Below are 17976 nucleotides of genomic sequence, written 5' to 3'. Positions count from 1 at the left end.
GAGAAGAAGGAGGGCGACAGCGGGCACCGAGATCCACAGGTCCAGAGTCTAGCTGCCACCCATACCCAGTGTTTTGGGAGCGGTGCGCGGCATCTGCGCATGCGCTCCCCACCCCTGCCAGGTCCCCAGCGGGGTCAGACGGCTCGCCAGTGGAGGTACTGCCCGCGCATGCGTGTCTTGCTCACACGGCGCTCCCAGTGCGACTGGAGTGTCTCCAGTGGAGCTGGCAGTTGGGAGGCCGGAGGCCCGGCCCGTAGCGGGTGGCTGTTAGGAGCTAGGACGAAGGACTAGCTTTGGATGAAGGACTTGTGTATGTTGGTGCCCGCTGTCGCCCTCCTTCTCCCGAGGTCTCGTCTTCTCACACTCACTCGGTGTGTGACAGCGACAGGTCACAGAGGGCGGTAACGTGCGGCGCCCCTGGGGCGGTTTCGTTTGGCGCGGAGTAGAGGTGGCCCGGCAGTTGTGGTTGCTGCTTTCGCCTGGACTCACCTGTGTGGTCCCCTGGCGAGGACTAAAAACCAGAAGACGGAGGGGAGTGAATGTGTTTGGCTCGGAGGAAACCCCTCTTGAGCCTGCCCTCACATCCTTACAAGGGACCCAGTCTGAGGTCCAGTCGTCCCCAAACCATCCACTCCCCCACCACCCCGTTCCCTGACTAAAGGCTAAATTTGGACGGTAACCACGCCCTACCCCATCCCCTTGGAGTCCTTCAGTCAGCTCCAAAGGCCCACCCCACATTCTGGGGGCCTCTGAGTCGAAAAGGAGGGCCCATTGGGCAGGGTGGAGTTGAGGGACCTGCTGTGGAGATGTCTCTGGCCTGGGGAAACCACTGCTTCCTCATCTACCACTGAGACTGAGGAAGACCCGCAGATGGGCCATGGCAAGCACCCAGAAGAATAACTCCAGACCACCATTCAGGAAGTTAAGACAGTGGGAGATTGAGTTAATGACCTTGACCCCAGACCCATGTAAGGAAAGGAAAGGGAGCCTCTGGCTGCTCCTTCTGCAGATGTGAAGTTGAAGAGGCTTCAAGGACCTTAAAACCTAATGGTTCTTATGAATGAGAAACATTCATACCCAGTGGTACTGTTTAACTCACATACCATGTCTCAGGATCTGTTGTGAGCATATTAACTCTTATTTACTTATTTATTTATTAATTTATTATTTTATTTTATTTTATTTTTTTGAGACAGAGTCTCACTCTGTCACCCAGGCTGGAGTGCAGTGGCACGATCTCAGTTCACTGCAACCTCTGCTTCCTGGGTTCAAGCAATTCTCCTGCCTCAGCCTCCCAAGTAGCTGGAGTTGCAGGTGCGTGCCACCAAACCTGGCTAATTTTTTTTTTTTTTTTTTGTATTTTTTTTAGTAGAGATGGGGTTTCGCCATGTTGACCAAGCTGGTCTCGGACTCCTGACCTCAGGTGATCCACCCCTCTCGGCCTCCCAAAGTGCTGGGATTATAGGTGTGAGCCACTGTGCCTAGTCAATTTTTGTATTTTTAGTAGAGGCAGGGTTTCACCATGTTGGCCAGGCTGGTCTCAAACTCCTGACCTCAGGTGATTCACCCTCCTCGGCCTCCCAAAGTGCTGGGATTACAGGCATGAGGCACTGCACCCGGCCCATATTAACTCTTTTTTGTTTTGTTTTGTTTTTTGAGACGGAGTCCCGCTCTGTTGCCAGGCTGGAGTGTAGTGGCACGATCTCAGCTCACTGCAACCTCCGGCTCCCGGATTCAAGCGATTCTCCTGCCTTAGCCTCCCGAGTAGCTGGGATTACAGGCATGTGCCACTACACCTGGCTAGTTTTTGTATTTTTAGTAGAGACGGGGTTTCACCATGTTGGCCAGTATGGTCTCGATCTCCTGACCTTCTGAGTCTCCCACCTTGGCCTCCGAAAGTGCTGGGATCAGAGGGCTGAGCCGCCGCGCCCGGCCATATTTACTCTTTCTTTTTTTTTTTTTTTTTTTGAGACGGAGTCTCACGCTGTTGCCCAGGCTGGAGTGCAGTGGCGCGATCTCGGCTCACTGCAAGCTCCACCTCCTGGGTTCACGCCATTCTCCTGCCTCAGCCTCCTGAGTAGCTAGGACTACAGGCGCCTGCCACCGCGCCCAGCTAATTTTTTGTATTTTTAGTAGAGACGGGGTTTCACTGTGGTCTCGATCTCCTGACCTTGTGATCCGCCCGCCTCGGCCTTCCAAAGTGCTGGGATTACAGGCTTGAGCCACCGCGCCCGGCCTTATATTTACTCTTAATCCTCACAACAACCCTATGAGGTAGGCTTTACCATCTTCCTCGTTTTACAGATGAAGAAAGTGAGTACTGAAAAGTTAAGCCACTTCCCGAGGTCTCACAACTAGTCAGAAGCAAAGCAGGACTTCAAACTCAGGCAGTCTGGCTCCAGAGTCTGCACTGTTTTGAACACAAGTGAAACTGCTCTGAGGAAGAGAACAGATAAGAGAGACCCAGTAGAGGTCAAGATTGAAACTCATTTCCTAAGCACCTGCTCTCACACTATTTCAGTCTTCCAAATGATCCTGTGAGGGAGGAATCTGAGGCAAAGAAAGGTTACATATTTTTAAAGAAATATGTTATTCATGACACTTGTTAAAGATGGTAGAGCCAGGCTTTATTCAAGGCCATGGTGACAGGTATGCAGACCACTGCAATGGGGTCTTGCAGTGGGAGAAAGATTGGACTCAACTGTAAGTCCAACAATGACAAGTGGAGATTTCTAACCAAGGAGCAGGGTGGGGTCAGTGGATGGGAAATTACTAAGAGGAAACATCTAGGACAAGGGGTTTCTGGCTAAACTGACTTGATAGGATTATTGTTGAAGGCAGGCCAGGATGATAAGAATCCAGGGTAGTCAGACACCAAGGGTGGGAAATTTCCCCTAAATTGACCTAGCAATCTTGCTCAAACTAGATTCAATAAGGATAGAGAGAGTCCTTGTAAGGACTCTTACAGGGACAGGTCAGGCCTAGTCAAGCAGAGTACATGAAGGAGCCTGACTAAGGTTTTGGTCAAAGGAGACAGTCTTTGTCAAATATCTTGCCCAGCCGGGCAAGGTGGCACATGCCTGTAATCCCAACACTTAGGGAGGCCAAGGTGGGAGGATCGCTTGAAACCAGGAGTTCAAGACCAGCCTGGGTGACATAGCGAGACCCCATCTCTACCCCAAAAAATGTTTTGGGTTTTTCTGAGACAGGGTCTTGATCTGTTGCCCAGGCTGGAGTACTGTAGCACAATTTTGCCTCACTTGCAGCCTTGACCTCCTAGGTTCAAGTGATCCTCCTGCCTCAGCTTCCAGAGGAGCTGTGCCACCACGCCTGGCTAATATTTTTTTTTTTTTTGGTAAAGAAGGGGTCTCACCATGTATTCCAGACTAGTCTTGAACTCCTAGGCTCAAGCAATCCACCCACCTAGGCCTCCCAAAGTGCTGGGATTACAGGAGTGAGCCACTGCATCCGGCTACAATTTTTTTTTTTTTTTTAAATCTTGCCCTAGGTCACACAAGTAGTAGTTGGACCAAGTTGATGAAGCAGCCTGACTCAGGCAACACATTAGTTAACCAAGACAAAAGGTGAGACTAAGATCCAAGGTCTCTTCCAGCCTTGGGGCCTTTCACTACATGCATTTTTTTTTTTTTTTTTCTGAGACGGAGTTGCGCTCTGTCGCCCAGATTGGAGTGCAGTGGCGCCATCTCAGCTCACTGCAACCTTTGTCTCCCGGGTTCCAGCAATTTTACTGCCTCAGCCTCCCGAGTAGCTGGGATTACAGGCGTGGGTCACCACACCCAGCTAACTTTTTTTTTTTTTATTTTTAGTAGAGACGAGGTTTCACCATGTTGGCCAAGCTGGTCTTGAACTCCTGACCTCAGGTGATCCACCTGCCTCGGCCTCCCAAAGTACTGGGGTTACAGGCGTGAGCCGCTGCGCCTGGCCCACTACATGCATTTTAACAAACATTTATTTGATAATTCAGATGTTTATTATGCTGAGTGTTCTTGGAGGCACTGAGGACTCAGCAGTGAACAAAACAGACGTGGTCCCTTTCCGCAACTCTTGGAAGGAGAGTGAAGGTAAAGAAACACAGCCAACATTAGTTAGTGGTAAAAACCGATTTTATTCAGTAACTACTGACAGTAGAGGAAAGAGCTGAGCTTCATTCTTATTTGCACAGAGGTGACTAGGAGTTTTGTTTTGTTTTGTTTTGTTTTGTTTTTTGAGATGGAGTCTCACTGTTGCCCAGGCTGCAGTGCAGTGACACGATATCGGCTCACTGCATCCTCCCAGGTTCAAGTGATTCTCCTGCATCAGCCTCCCAGGTAGCTGGGATTACAGGCATGCGCAACCACACACGGCTCATTTTTGTATTTTTAGTAGAGATGGGGTTTCACCATGTTGGCCAGGCTGGTCTTGAACTCCTGACCTCAGGTGATCTGCCCACTTCGGCCTCCCAAAATGCTGGGATTACAGGTGTGAGCCATTGCACCCAGTCCATGACTAGGAGTTTTATTTCTTATTTTTGTTTTTTGAGATCTCGCTCTGTCGCCCAGGCTGGAGTGCCGTGGCGCGATCTTGGCTCACTGCAAACTCCGCCTCCGGGCTCACTCCATTCTCCTGCCTCAGCCTCCCGAGTAGCTGGGATTACAGGTGCCCGCCACACGCCCAGCTAATTTTTTTTGTATTTTTAGTAGAGACAGGATTTCACTGTATTAGCCAGGATGGTCTTCATCTCCTGACCTTGTGATCCGCCCCCCTCAGCCTCCCAAAGTGCTGGGATTACAGGCGTGAGCCGCCCCGGCCTCATAATGGTAAACTTTTCTTAGAGCTAAGGAAGAAGGTGGTCAGGACCCATCCTTGTCCGGTGTTGGCTAGGACAAATGATAACACTCTTTTGACAGCCCTGAGCTTTTTCAGACTGGAACTCAAAAGGGAGTTGGGCTGCCCCCAACGGTAGCCTTAGGCTACTAGAAGCTATGACAAAGTTTAGTCGAGTGTCTTAGTGCAGGGGTTTGAATGCAGTGTTCCTGCATAGAGTTTGCGCAGTTTGAGGGGGAGTGTGGAACCAACAATAAACATGTAAATGACTTTCAGGTAGTGATATTTGAAGACAAGGGAGGTTGGGAGAAGGAATTGATTATTTTGGTGAACTGAGAATCCAGAAATACAAAGGCCTGGATTCTTTGAAAAGCCCTGAGGCAGGAGTAGGCCTGTCTTTTGCCAGGGCAGGAGGGAAGGCCCGTTTTCCTGGAGCACGGGTAGCACTCAATGAAAGCAGTGAACAGGGTGAGACGAAGGCAGGGGATGGTGAGACAATTGAAGTCTGAGATCTTAGAGATACTCAGAGGCCAGATCACAAGGACTATGTGCCAGCAGGCCCACCCCATAAACTCGTGTAAATTTGCACTGTATAAGGGCAGCTTGTGCTGAAGGGATGAGGACAGGGACCTAAAATTGCACCTGTACTATGTTCACCAAGTTGTACAGTGCATCCCGGTACAGGGCTATGTCAGTCAGCAGAAAAGGGTGCCTTTTCCCAATAACCACAAGGTAGGCAAACTGTGAGCCAGAGGGGCTGCATCTGCCCAGAGGGGCACTGCTGTGGTCTGAATGTTTGTGCCCCCTCCCCACCAAATTCATAAGTTGAAATCCTAACCCCCAAGGTGATGTTATTGGGAGATGGGACCCCTTGGGAGCTGGGCTCCACCTTCATGAGTGGGATTAGTGCTCTTATAAAACAGGCCCAAAGGAGCTCAATTGCCCCTTGCACCAGGAGAGGACACAGAAAGAAGGTCTCATCTATGAACTAGGAAGTGGGTCCTCACCAGATACTGAATCTGCCAGTGCCTTGATCTTGGACTTTACAGCCTCCAGAGCTGTGAGAAATGAATTTCGGTTGTTTATAAACTACCCAGCTTATGTTTTTTTTCTGTTGTTGTTGTTGTTGTTATAGAAGCCCAAATAGACTAAGACAGGCATTTTTGTCTAAATAGCATGAAAGGGGCTGGACACGGTGGCTCACGCCTGTAATCCCAGCACTTTGGGAGGCCGAGGAGGGAGGATCATCTGAGGTCAAGGGTTCAAGACCAGCCTGGCCAACACGGTGAAACCCTGCCTCTACTAAAAATACAAAAATTAGACGGGTGTGGTATGTGCGCCTATAATCCCAGCTACTCTGGGGGCTGAGGCAGGAGAATTACTCGAACTCGGGAGGCAGAAGTTGCAGTGAGCCAAGATCTTGCCACTGCACTTTGGCCTGGGTGACAGAGTGAGACTCTGTCTCAAAAAAAACCCCGATAATAATAATAAATAGCATGAAGGTGTTCTATGGGTTAGCTGTGGCTTGTGGGCCAGGCACTGAGCTAGCAGTTGCCAGGGTAGCAGACCAGTTATGAGGTTATTGAAAAAGCTGAGGCAGCTGTCTTAAGAAAAGAAAGCCATGAAAAATGAGTTTATTTTACCTTATTACAATGGCTCATAGTGGCTGTTCAGTGGGCATGTTCAGCACCTCCATGGAGAAACTGCAGTGACAGCTGTACAAGGGAAAGAATGATATGTTCAGGTACTCATTGATATTTGAGAGTGACTTCATCCAGATAATTGAACCCCTATTTCCCCTCTTCCTCCTGCATTCCCTTCTCTCTCCCCACTCAAGTCCTTCCTCAGTCTCTCTCACATTCCTTTTTCTTTTCTTTTTCTTTTTCTTTTTTTTTTTTGAGACAGTCTTGCTCTGTCACCCAGGCTGGAGTGCAATGGTGTGATCTCGGCTCACTGCAAACCTCTGCCTCCTGGGTCCAAGCAATTCTCATGCCTCAGCCTCCCAAATAGCTGGGATTACAGGCATGCACACCATGCCCAGCTAGATTTTGTATTTTTAGTAGAGATGGGGTTTCACCATGTTGGCCAGGCTGGTCTCGAACTCCTGAGCTCAAGTGATCCGCCCACCTCAGACTCTCAAAGTGCTAGGATTACAAGCGTGAGCCGCCATGCCTGGCCTCCTTTTATTTCTTCAACAGAGCATTTATTAAGCACTAATATGTGCAGCACATGCAAAAATGTCCTCAGTGATGTCTCCAAAATCAGGTAGAGGAAACAGACAAGTTTTTGAAAAAATTCATTGAGTTATCAATTTATGCATCTCTATCTTACAAAGAGGATTTGGAGCAGCTGTCAATTCCAAGATTTATCTTTTCCTGCCACTATACCAGGATGGACAGCAGAACTAAGCTAGGGCAAGATGATAAGAATCCTTTTATTTATTTTGCTTTAAAAATATTTATATTATAGGCCAGGCATGGTGGCTCACACCTGTAATCTCAGCACTTTGGGAGGCTGAGGTAGGTGGATTGCTTGAGCTCAGAAGTTTGAGACCAGCCTAGACAACATGGCAAAACATCGTCTCTACGAAAAATACAAAAATTAGCCAGGCATGATGGTGCGTGCCTGTAATCTCACCTACTTGGGAGACTGAGGCAGGAGAATCAATTGAACCCGGGAGGCAGAAGTTGCAGTGAGCTGAGATCGTGCTACCACACTCCAGCCTGGGTGACAGAGCAAGACCCCATCTCAAAAAAAAAAAGTTTATATTATTATATTTATATTGTATCTATTTTATCTTCTTTTCAAGTGTGCAGAAGGGAATGATAGAAAATAAAACACTCCCAGTTATCTCAGATCTTCACGTTTTGCCATGTTTACTTTGGATTTAATTTTTTTGTTGTTTTTGACACGGAGTTTTACTCTTGTTGCCCAGGCGGGAGTGCAATGGCATGATCTCGGCTCCCTGCAACCTCCACCTCCCGGGTTCAAGCAATTCTCCTGCCTCAGCCTCCCAAGTAGCTGGGATTACAGGTTCCTGCCACCACGCCTGGCTAATTTTTGTAATTTTAGTAGAGACGGGGTTTCACCATGTTGGACAGGTTAGTCTCAAACTCCTGACCTCAGGTGATGTACCCACCTCGGCCTCCCAAAGTGCTGGGATTATAGGTGTGAACCACCACGCCTGGCCTATATTTAATTTTTTAAAAATAAAGCATGAAAGATCCAGTTGACTCTCCCTCAGTTCCCTTCCCCAGGTCCCCAAGGTGCATCCCCTGTGAGCCCTCAGTTTCCCTTGTCCTGAATTTGGAGTTTTTCATTCCCATGCATGTTTTGTCCTCAATTTTATATGAATGTATTCATAAATGTTTTCCAGTAATTTGAAGAACATGATATGGTTTGTTTTGTGTGTCTTGAAACCTTAGACCCGTATTGACACTGTGGGGCCCCTCCTGCAGGTTGCTTTTTATCATTCAACGTTGCCTATATTTGTACACACAGCTCTATATATCTCTTAATTGACATGGTGCTCTCCAGCATTCAAGGACTTCAGGGTCCATTGTTTTCTATGATCCTCACAACAAATGTCATGACCCCCTCGGGACTTAAGAAGAATCTGAGACCCAGAGAGTGAAGTGAAGACCACAAAGGGGCAGAGCCCCAGGCTTCTGACTCCTCACTCACTGTGGCTTCCTCTGCTTGGGTGCCATCTGGATAATACCATGAGTCGCATCATTAAGACAAGAAGTGTGAGTAACCAGAGGGCAGGCAAGTGGGAGGGAGAGGAAAGGAGCACGGAGAAGAGGGTAGAAAGCAAGGGTAGACAAGGGAAGGAAGAAAAGGGGGCAGAACCAGCTGAAGGAGCTGTATAGCTTTAAATCTATCAGTGATTCTCATGCTCAACCTTGGCCACTCATTGGGATCACCTGGGGAGCTTCGCCAACTCATGATGCCTGGCATCCACCCCCAGAAATTCTAATATAATTGGCCTAGAGGGAGGACTGAATAGGAGGATGTTTAAAAGCTCCCCAGCTGGTTTGAATATATAGGTGGGGTTGCAAGTCATTGACTAAGCAAAGCAATTTGTCAGGCAGTAAATTGGCTGAGGGGGCGGAACTCAAAAGCTGGCTTGTTAACATTAATAAGATCTTACACCTTGAAGGCTGGCTTGATAATACGATGTAAATAAGGTATTGAGATCTTAGGCCTAGATTCTATCAACAGAAATGGGCTAAAATGAAGGAGGTGATAATCCGTTTTCCTTAGTGTTGTTCATACTAGTCTTACACTATTGTGTTCAGTCATTGGGGCTTTGACTTGAAGGAGAGACCAACAATTTTCACAATGAATACCAGTAAACCCCTACAGAGTAACGGAATTCAGCAAACACTCTAAGTACTTCCTTATGCTGTGCCTGTGCTATAGGGAAGGAAGACAGAGATGAGAAAATCATAATCCTTGCCCTCAAGAAGCTCAGACAAACAGGCAACCTGGACATATGTACAGACAATTAACTCAATGGGCTAAATGCTAGAGATAAGTCCAAGGAACAGAAAGCAGAGAACACCTAACTCTACCTTGGAAAGACTGGCAGAGGGGCTCAGGGTAGGCTTCACAGGAGGGCTGCATGAATGAACCAAGTCTCGAAGGTTGAGTAGGAGTTGGTTAAGGGCATGGTTGAGGCTGGGAGTTAGGAAGAACATGTGCAAAGGTTTAGGGTGGTAGAAGCACATGGAACACATATGTGGCAGGGGAGAAGCTGGTGATGAGGCTGGAAAGATGGGGGCCTTGTGTGCCATACCCAGAAGTCCTGGCTCGACTCTGTAGGCAGCCAGGCATCATCAAAGCGAGGAATATAGGGAGAGCAGGGAGAGCCTTATGGAGAGGAGGCATCTAAGCTGAGTCTTGGAGCATGAGTAGAATTTCAACAGGCAGGGATGTGGGATGGAGAAGAAGGCTTCCCAAGAAGGGGCAGGAGCAGAAAGAAAAGTGTGAGCAAAGATGTGGAGGCAGGATAAGTTTGACATGTGTCAGACACAGTGAAGGAATCGATCCTCTAGTAGGAGTGATCACAGTCATCTGGGGCACTTTTTTTTTTTTGAGACTGAGTCTTGCTCTGTCGCCCAGGCTGGAGTGCAGTGGCACCATCTCGGCTCACTGCAAGCTCAGCCTCCCGGGTTCACGCCATTCTCCTGCTTTAGCCTCCTGAGTAGCTGGGACCACAGGCGCCCGCCACCACGCCCGGCTAATTTTTTTGTATTTTTAGTGGAGACGAGGTTTCACCGTGTTAGCCAAGACGGTCTCGATCTCCTGACCTCCTGATCCACCCGCCTCGGCCTCCCAAAGTGCTGGGATTACAGGCGTGAGCCACCACACCCAGCCTATCTGGGGCACTTTTTAAAAAAATCTTTTTTTTTTTTTTTTTTTTGAGACAGAGTCTGGCTCTGTCACCCGGGCTGGAGTGCAGTGGTGTGATCTCGGCTCACTGCAACCTCCACCTACTGGGTTGAATTGATTCTCCTGCCTCAGCCTCCCGAGTAACTGGGACTACAGGCATGTGCCACCACACCTGGCTAATTTTTGTATTTTTAGTAGAAATGAGGTTTTGCCATATTGGCCAGGCTGGTCTTGAACTCCTGGTCTCAAATGATCCACCTGCCTCGACCTCCCAGAGTGCTGGGATTACAAGCATGAGCCACTGTGCCTGGGCAAAATATCTTTTTTTTATTTCTTTACTTTCTTAATACACTTACTTTTTTTTTTTTTTTTTTTTTTGAGACGGAGTCTCGCTCTGCCGCCCAGGCTGGAGTACAGTGGCCTGATCTCAGCTCACTGCAAGCTTCCGCCTCCTGGGTTTACGCCATTCTCCTGCCTCAGCCTCCCGAGTAGCTGGGACTACAGGCGCCCGCCACCTCGCCCGGCTAGTTTTTTGTGTTTTTAGTAGAGACGGGGTTTCACCGTGTTAGCCAGGATAGATACACTTACTTTAAATTAAGAAAAAAAAAAAAAAAAAAAAAAGCCTGGCACGGTGGCTTATGCCTGTAATCCCAGCACTTTGTGGAGGCCGAGGCAGGAGGATTGCCTGAGCTCAGGAGTTCAAGACCAGCCTGGGCAATACGGTGAGACCCTGTCTCAATAAATAAATAAATACATTTTAAAAAGAAAAAAGGATTAGGCCGGGCGCGGTGGCTCAAGCCTGTAATCCCAGCACTTTGGGAGGCCGAGACGGGCGGATCACGAGGTCAGGAGATCGAGACCATCCTGGGTAACACAGTGAAACCCCGTCTCTACTAAAAATACAAAAAAAAAAAAAAAAAAAAAACTTAGCCGGGCGAGGTGGCAGGCGCCTGTAGTCCCAGCTACTCGGGAGGCTGAGGCAGGAGAATGGCGTGAACCCGGGAGGCGGAGCTTGCAGTGAGCTGAGATCCGGCCACTGCACTCCAGCCTGGGTGACAGAGCGAGACTCCGTCTCAAAAAAAAAAAAAAAAAAAAAAAAAAAAAAAAAGAAAAAAGGATTAAATATCAATCCCTGGCCTCTACTCCCCTCCCATCCTCCAAGATGATTCTAATTTATATGGTCTGGTAGTGGAATCCTGGTATCAGTATATTTTAAAAGTCCCCCAGGTAATCATAATCTGCAGCTGGGCTTGAGAGCCACAGCTGTAGGGGAGCTGTTGAGGACATGGATGGAAAGGTTGACTAGAGCCAGATACCAGTGACTATAAATTATTAATGTTTATTAGCTAATGTTTTCTTCAGACGTGGTCTCTGTTGCCCAGGCTAGAGTGCACTGGTGCAATCACAGCTCACTGCAACCTTGACCTGCTGGGCTTAAGTGAGCCTCCCACCTCAGCCTCCTGAGTAGCTGGGACCATAGGCATGTGCCACCATGCCCAGCTAATTTTTAAAAATTTTTTTGTAGAGATAGAGTCTTACTATGTTGCCTAGGCTGGTCTGGAACTCCTGAGCTCAAATGATCCTCCTGCCTCAGTCTCCCAAAGTGCTAGGATTATAGGCATGAGCTACCTCGCCTGGCGTATTGAATGTTAACTGTGTACTATTCACTTAATATAGATTAATCCATTTAATCCTCACAACTCTATGAGGATGGGTACTATCATCATCCTTGTGTTGGAGCTGTGGAAATATAATTTGTGCAATGTCATATGCCGAAGTGGCAGTCTGACTTTCAAGGCATATCCTAGAAGGGCTTGTATTCCAGACCAAGATGTTGGCTTTTCTTCTGTAATCACCTTTGTTAGTTCAATGTGTATTCATCCAGAATTTTTCTTTATGCATCTGAAAGCAAGTACCCATACACATTTCCCCCTTTCTTACACAAAAGGTAGCATACTCTTCTTCTTCCTTTTTTTTTTTTTTTTTTTTTTGAGATGGAGTCTCACTCTGTCACCCAGGCTGGAGTGGAGTGGCATGATTTGGCTCACTGCAACCTCTGCCCACTGAGTTCAAGCAATTCTTCTGCCTCAGATTACAGGCATGTGCTAAAAAGGTAGCATACTCTTTACACCTTCTGTCCCTTGCTTTTATGAACAATGTATCCTGAAAATCATTACAAATCAGTACATAGAGAGCTTCCCCATTTTTTTAACAGCTTATTAGCATTTCTTTGTGTGCATGTACCCTACTTGATTTCATCTTGGATTGGTTTCAGTTTCTGGCTATCAAAATGCTGTAATGAATAATCTTGTTTATGTGCCATTTTGCATATTCCCAGAAATGAAATTGCTGGGTTAAGGGGTAGGTAGATGTGCATTTGTAATTTAAATAGGTGTTGCCAAATTGTCCTCTGTAGATGTACTGTTTTGCATTCCTACCTGCAGCATATGACAGTATGTTGGCACTTAAAATTTTTTAGATTCAGGGGGTATATGTACAGGTTTGTTACATATGTATATTGCATGATGCTGAGGTTTGGGCTTCTATTGTACCTGTTACCTGAATAATGAATATAGCACCCAATAGGTAGTTTTTCTTTTTTCCTTTTTCTTTTCTTTCTTTTTTTTTTTTTTTTATTTTTTTTATTTTGACAGGGCCTTGCTCTGTTGCCCAGGCTGGAGTGCAGTGGCGTGATCTCAGCTCACTGTTACCTCCACCTGCTGGGTTCAAGGGATTCTCCTGCCTTAACCTCCCAAGTAGCTGGGACTACAGGCATGTGCCACCACCCCTGGTTAATTTTTGTATTTTCAGTAGAGACGGGGTTTCGCCTGTTGCCCAGGCTGGTCTCGAACTCCTGACCTCAGGTGATCCACCCGCTTTGGCATCCCAAAGTTCTGGGATTTCAGGCATGAGCCACCGCACCTAGCCACAATAGGTAATTTTTCAACCTTTGCCCCCTTCCCTCACTCTCTCCTTTTGGAGACCCCAGTGTCTATTGTTCCCATCTTTATGTCTGTGTGTATCCAATGTTTAGCTCCCACTTATAAGTGAGAACATGTAGTATTTGTTTCTTTTTTCCCAATTAGATACTGATATTTTAGGGTCAGGTGTGGTGGCTCATGCTTGTAATCCCAGCACTTTGGGAGACCAAGGCAGGTGGATTGCTTGAGCTCAGGAGTTTGAGACCAGCCTTGGCAACAAGTCGAAACCCCATTCCACAAAAAGTATTAGCCAGGCGTGGTGGCATGCGCCTGTAGTCCCAGCTACTCAGGAGGATGAGGTGGGAGGATTGCTTGAGCCCAAGAGGTGAAGGTTGCAGTGAGCTGAGATCACACCACTGCACTCCAGCCTAGGTGTGCAGTGAGACACAGTGAGACTCTGTCTCAAAAAAAAAAAAAAAAAAAAAAAAAAAATCCTGATATTTAAATGTGGATTTTTTTCCAACTTTTATTATAGATCAAAGGGTATATGTGCAGATTTGTTACATGGGTAAATTGCATGACACTGAGGCTTGGGGTCCCAATCATCATATCGCCCAGGCAGTAAGCATAGTACCCAACAGGCGGTTTTTCAGCCCACACCCTTCTCTCTCCCTCTCCCATCTAATGGTTCCCAGTGTCTATTTTTCCCAACTTTTTTTGTTTGTTTTAGTTTTCAAGATAATTTTTATTTTTACTTCTTTTAAAAAATGGACATTAATATTCAGTATATATGTGTACCTTAAAACTTCACCCAGGTTTACAAAAATTAGTCGGACGTGGTGGCACATGCCTGTAATCCCAGCTACTTGGGAGGCTGAGGCAGGAGAATCACTTGAACCCGGGAGGCAGAGGTTGCAGTGAGCTGAGATCGCGCCACTGCACCCCAGCCTGGGCGACAGAGCAAGACTCCATCTCATACAAAAAACAAAAACAAAAACAAAACTACAAAAAAAATTCACCCAGCCTACTCTGGGCACACTGTCCATGGGTTAGTCCTGCTCTGTAAGGAGCAGTAAAAAACAAAATCTCCCAATTTAGTGAAAACAAGGCATTCAATGGCAGACCAGCAGCAGAAACTGCTTATTACCTAATAATCATTTATGAAGTCATATCTATATAAAAACAAACACTAAAGAGAATAGACAACCAAAGTGACAGGCATAATTATAAATAAATACCAGATTACCAGATTTTAAATATTAATCTGTAAAAGTTTTACTACCTAAGGATTTTCACTCAAAGGAGAAAAAATACATAGTAACACCAAGCTTGCAGAATGGGGAGTTAACAGATACATTTTCTCTTAATGGAAACCCATCTAGCTTCAGTAACATTTCTGGATGAAGCATCAAGTTACTGTTGCACTTTTTTTTTTTTTTTTTTTTTTGAGACGGAGTCTCTGTAGCCAGGCTGGAGTGCAGTGGTGTGATCTCAGCTCACTGCAACCTCCGCCTCCTGGGTTCAAGCCATTCTCCTGCCTCAGCCTCCCGAGTAGCTGGGACTACAGGCGCGTGCCATCACGCCCAGCTAATTTTTGTATTTTTAGTAGAGACGGGATTTCACCATATTGGCCAGGATGGTCTCAATCTCTTGACCTCGTGATCCGCCTGCCTCGGCCTCCCAAAGTGCTGGGATTACAGGCGTGAGTCACTGCACCCAGCCTTTTTTTTTTTTTTTGAGATGGAGTTTCACTCTTGTTGCCTAGGCTGGAGTGCAATGGTGCGATCTTGGCTCACAGCAACCTCTGCCTCCCAGGTTCAAGCTATTCTCCTGCTTCAGCCTCCTGAGTGGCTAGGATTATAGGCATGTGCCACCACGCCCAGCTAATTTTGTATTTTTAGTAGAGACGAGGTTTCTCCATGTTGGTCAGGCTGGTCTGGAGCTCCCGACCTCAGGTGATCTGTCCACCTCAGCCTCCCACAGCGCTGGGATTAAAGGCTTGAGCCACCATGCCTGGCCACTGTTGCACATTTTTAAAAGACTGGTCCAGCTGTGTTTCCTCTCATTTTAAATCCTTCTCTTCATTTAAAGTATTGGCAGGAGCATCATTACATAGATTGTCTAGAATGTCTTTGTTTAATCCATTTGACTCCTCCTTTTGATCTTCATCAGTATTAACCTGTTCAATTGTCTGTACCCTGGGTGTATTCATTAACATTATCATTTCCTAGGGACTATTACTCAGCAGCTTTGCCTGCCTTCTTTCCGAGGTCGGTTGTTTATTTCTCTCAATCCTTTGTTGTTGCTCTTTTGTTAGGCTTCTACTTGACTCAGAAGCAAACATCTCACTTTCAGATGAGTTTGTCAGAAAGGGATCTAATACAGCAGCAGTTACACAATGTCCATTATTTTCCCCAACTTCATCATTATTGCTAACAACATATTCATGTAAAATAGGGAGATCAAGTCAAATTCATTTTAAACAGGTCTGAATTTCCTTTTTATTTCTCAGGTATTCAACTCTGTCAATAAAATCCTCAAACTGCAGTTTAGGGAATTGCCTATGTGCCCAGTGTTCCATGTGTCTGATTGGCATCTTTAAGTCTTCAGCCTCATGACTTTTACCTTTGAATTTTGCCCTATCAAATACATGCCTTAAGGCTGGAAGCCCTCTCTCTGAAATTAATCTGTGAGCATCCAGCTTGGATATATTTATTTTAACTGCTCTCTTTGAAGGCACAGGAACAAGTGCTCCACTTGCTGATTCTTTATCAGGTTCAGCTCCTTCACCATCTTGTCTCTCTGGAGATGCTGGAGGTAGGAAAGGAGGAAAAGTTTCATCTTCTACATGCTCGTAATCTAGAAGGTCAATCATGCCATTCTCCTATGGTTCTAGCATCTTTTCCTCTGGCTTTCCTCCCTTTCTGGACGCTCCTTCTGGATTTTCTTTCCAGGTTCATCTAGCCTCACGCAGACAGCAGAGGCCACAGCGCAGAGCTCGGTGTGCAAAGTAAGCATGCTTCTCCTATTTTTCCCATCTTTACGTTCATGTGTATCCAGTGTTTACCTTCCACTTATAAGTGAGAACATGTAGTTTTTTTTTTTTTTTCTGTTCCTGTATTAATCTGCTTAGGATAATGGCCTCCAGCTGCATCCATGTTGCTGCAAAGGACATGATTATGTTCTTTTTCATGACTGTGTAGTATTTCATGGTGTATATCTGACACATTTTCTTTTTTTTTTTTTTTTTTTTTTTGAGACGGAGTCTCGCTCTGTCGCCCAGCCCAGGCTGGAGTGCAGTGGCGCGATCTCGGCTCACTGCAAGCTCCGCCTCCTGGGTTCACGCCATTCTCCTGCCTCAGCCTCCCGAGTAGCTGGGACTACAGGCGCCCACAACCGCGCCCGGCTAATTTTTTGTATTTTTAGTAGAGACGGGGTTTCACCGTGGTCTCGATCTCCTGACCTTGTGATCCGCCCGCCTCGGCCTCCCAAAGTGCTGGGATTACAGGCGTGAGCCACCGCGCCCGGCCTGACACATTTTCTTTATCCAATCTGCTGTTGTTGGGCATCTAGGCTGATTCCATGTGTTTGCTATCGTGACTAGTGCTGCAATGTGTCTTTTTGGTAGAATGATTTCTTTTCCTTTGGGTATATACCCAGTATGTGGGCACATTTTTAAAGAATTACTTAATTTTTGAATATGTGATATGCATGTGCTTCAGAAGCAAAGGTGAAAAGGAGTGCAGTGAGCCAGGCACAGTGGCTCACACCTGTAATCCCAGCACTTTGGGAGGCTAAGGTGGGAGGATTGCTTGAGCCCAGGAGTTGCCAGGTGTGGTGGCCCATGCCTGTGGTCCCAGCTACCTGGGAGGCTAAGGCAGGACAATAGCTTGAGCCCAGGAGGTCGAGGCTGCAGTGAGCTGTGATCACGCCACTGCATTCCATCCTGGGTGATAGAGTGAAACACTGTCTCAAAAAAAAAAAAAAAAAGAGAGAGAGAGAGAAATGAAAAAGAAAGATAATTCTCTCACACAGTCTATCACAGGCAGGTGAGCATCTTATTTCCAAGACCCTCCACTCAGGATGTTAAGACAGAAGTGAGGTTCATAGCTCATCTTCAAAGGCTATTTGCACATTTTGGTCCAAAACATACTTCCTCAATCCTAAATATGATTTCTGTTTTCCTTTCTTCTTCCTTTCTTCCTTCCTTCCTTCCTTCCTTCCTTCCTTTCTTCCTTTCCTCCTTTCCTCCTTTCCTCCTTTCCTCCTTTCCTCCTTTCCTCCTTTCCTCCTTTCCTCCTTTCCTCCTTTCCTCCTTCCCTTCCTTCCTTCCTTCCTTCCTTCCTTCCTTCCTTCCTTCCTTCCTTTCTCTTTTCTTTTTTTGAGACAGAGCCTTGCTGTGTCGCCCAGGCTGGAGTGGAGTGGCATGATCTCCACTCACTGCAACCTCCGCTTCCCAGGTTCAAGCAATTCTCCTGCCTCAGCCTCCTGAATAGCTTGGATTACAGGCGCCCGCCACCTTGCCCAGCTAATTTTTGTATTTTTAGTAGAGACAGGGTTTCACCACATTGGGCAGGCTGGTCTCGAACTCCTCACCTCAGGTGATCTGCCTGCCCCAGCCTCCTGGAGTGCTGGGATTACAGGCGTGAGCCACCGCGCCCGGCTTTCTGTTTTTCTTTTCCTGGAAGTAGCGTGGCATGGGAGGAGGGTGCGAAATAAAATCCTATCAACATTGTCTAGGAAAATTCCCAGTACTTGACTTGCTGTAAGTCAGTTGGAGAGTTTCCTTTTTCACTACTATGCAACAGTTTATATCATGTTGATAAATTGACAC

At 46.7% G+C, this 17976-nt stretch overlaps 1 pseudogene; it reads right to left on the bottom strand.

The window, feature by feature from the left end:
• Nucleotides 1-364: 364 nt before the first annotated feature.
• On the bottom strand, nucleotides 365-16041 carry LOC105493801 (TIMELESS-interacting protein-like; annotated as a pseudogene).
• Nucleotides 16042-17976: the final 1935 nt, after the last annotated feature.

Source organism: Macaca nemestrina, chromosome X (assembly GCF_043159975.1).
Source record: "Macaca nemestrina isolate mMacNem1 chromosome X, mMacNem.hap1, whole genome shotgun sequence".
Taxonomy (NCBI): Eukaryota; Metazoa; Chordata; class Mammalia; order Primates; family Cercopithecidae; genus Macaca; species Macaca nemestrina.
The sequence above is the reverse complement of the archived record's forward strand: the minus strand, read 5'-3'. Positions and strand labels throughout refer to the sequence as shown.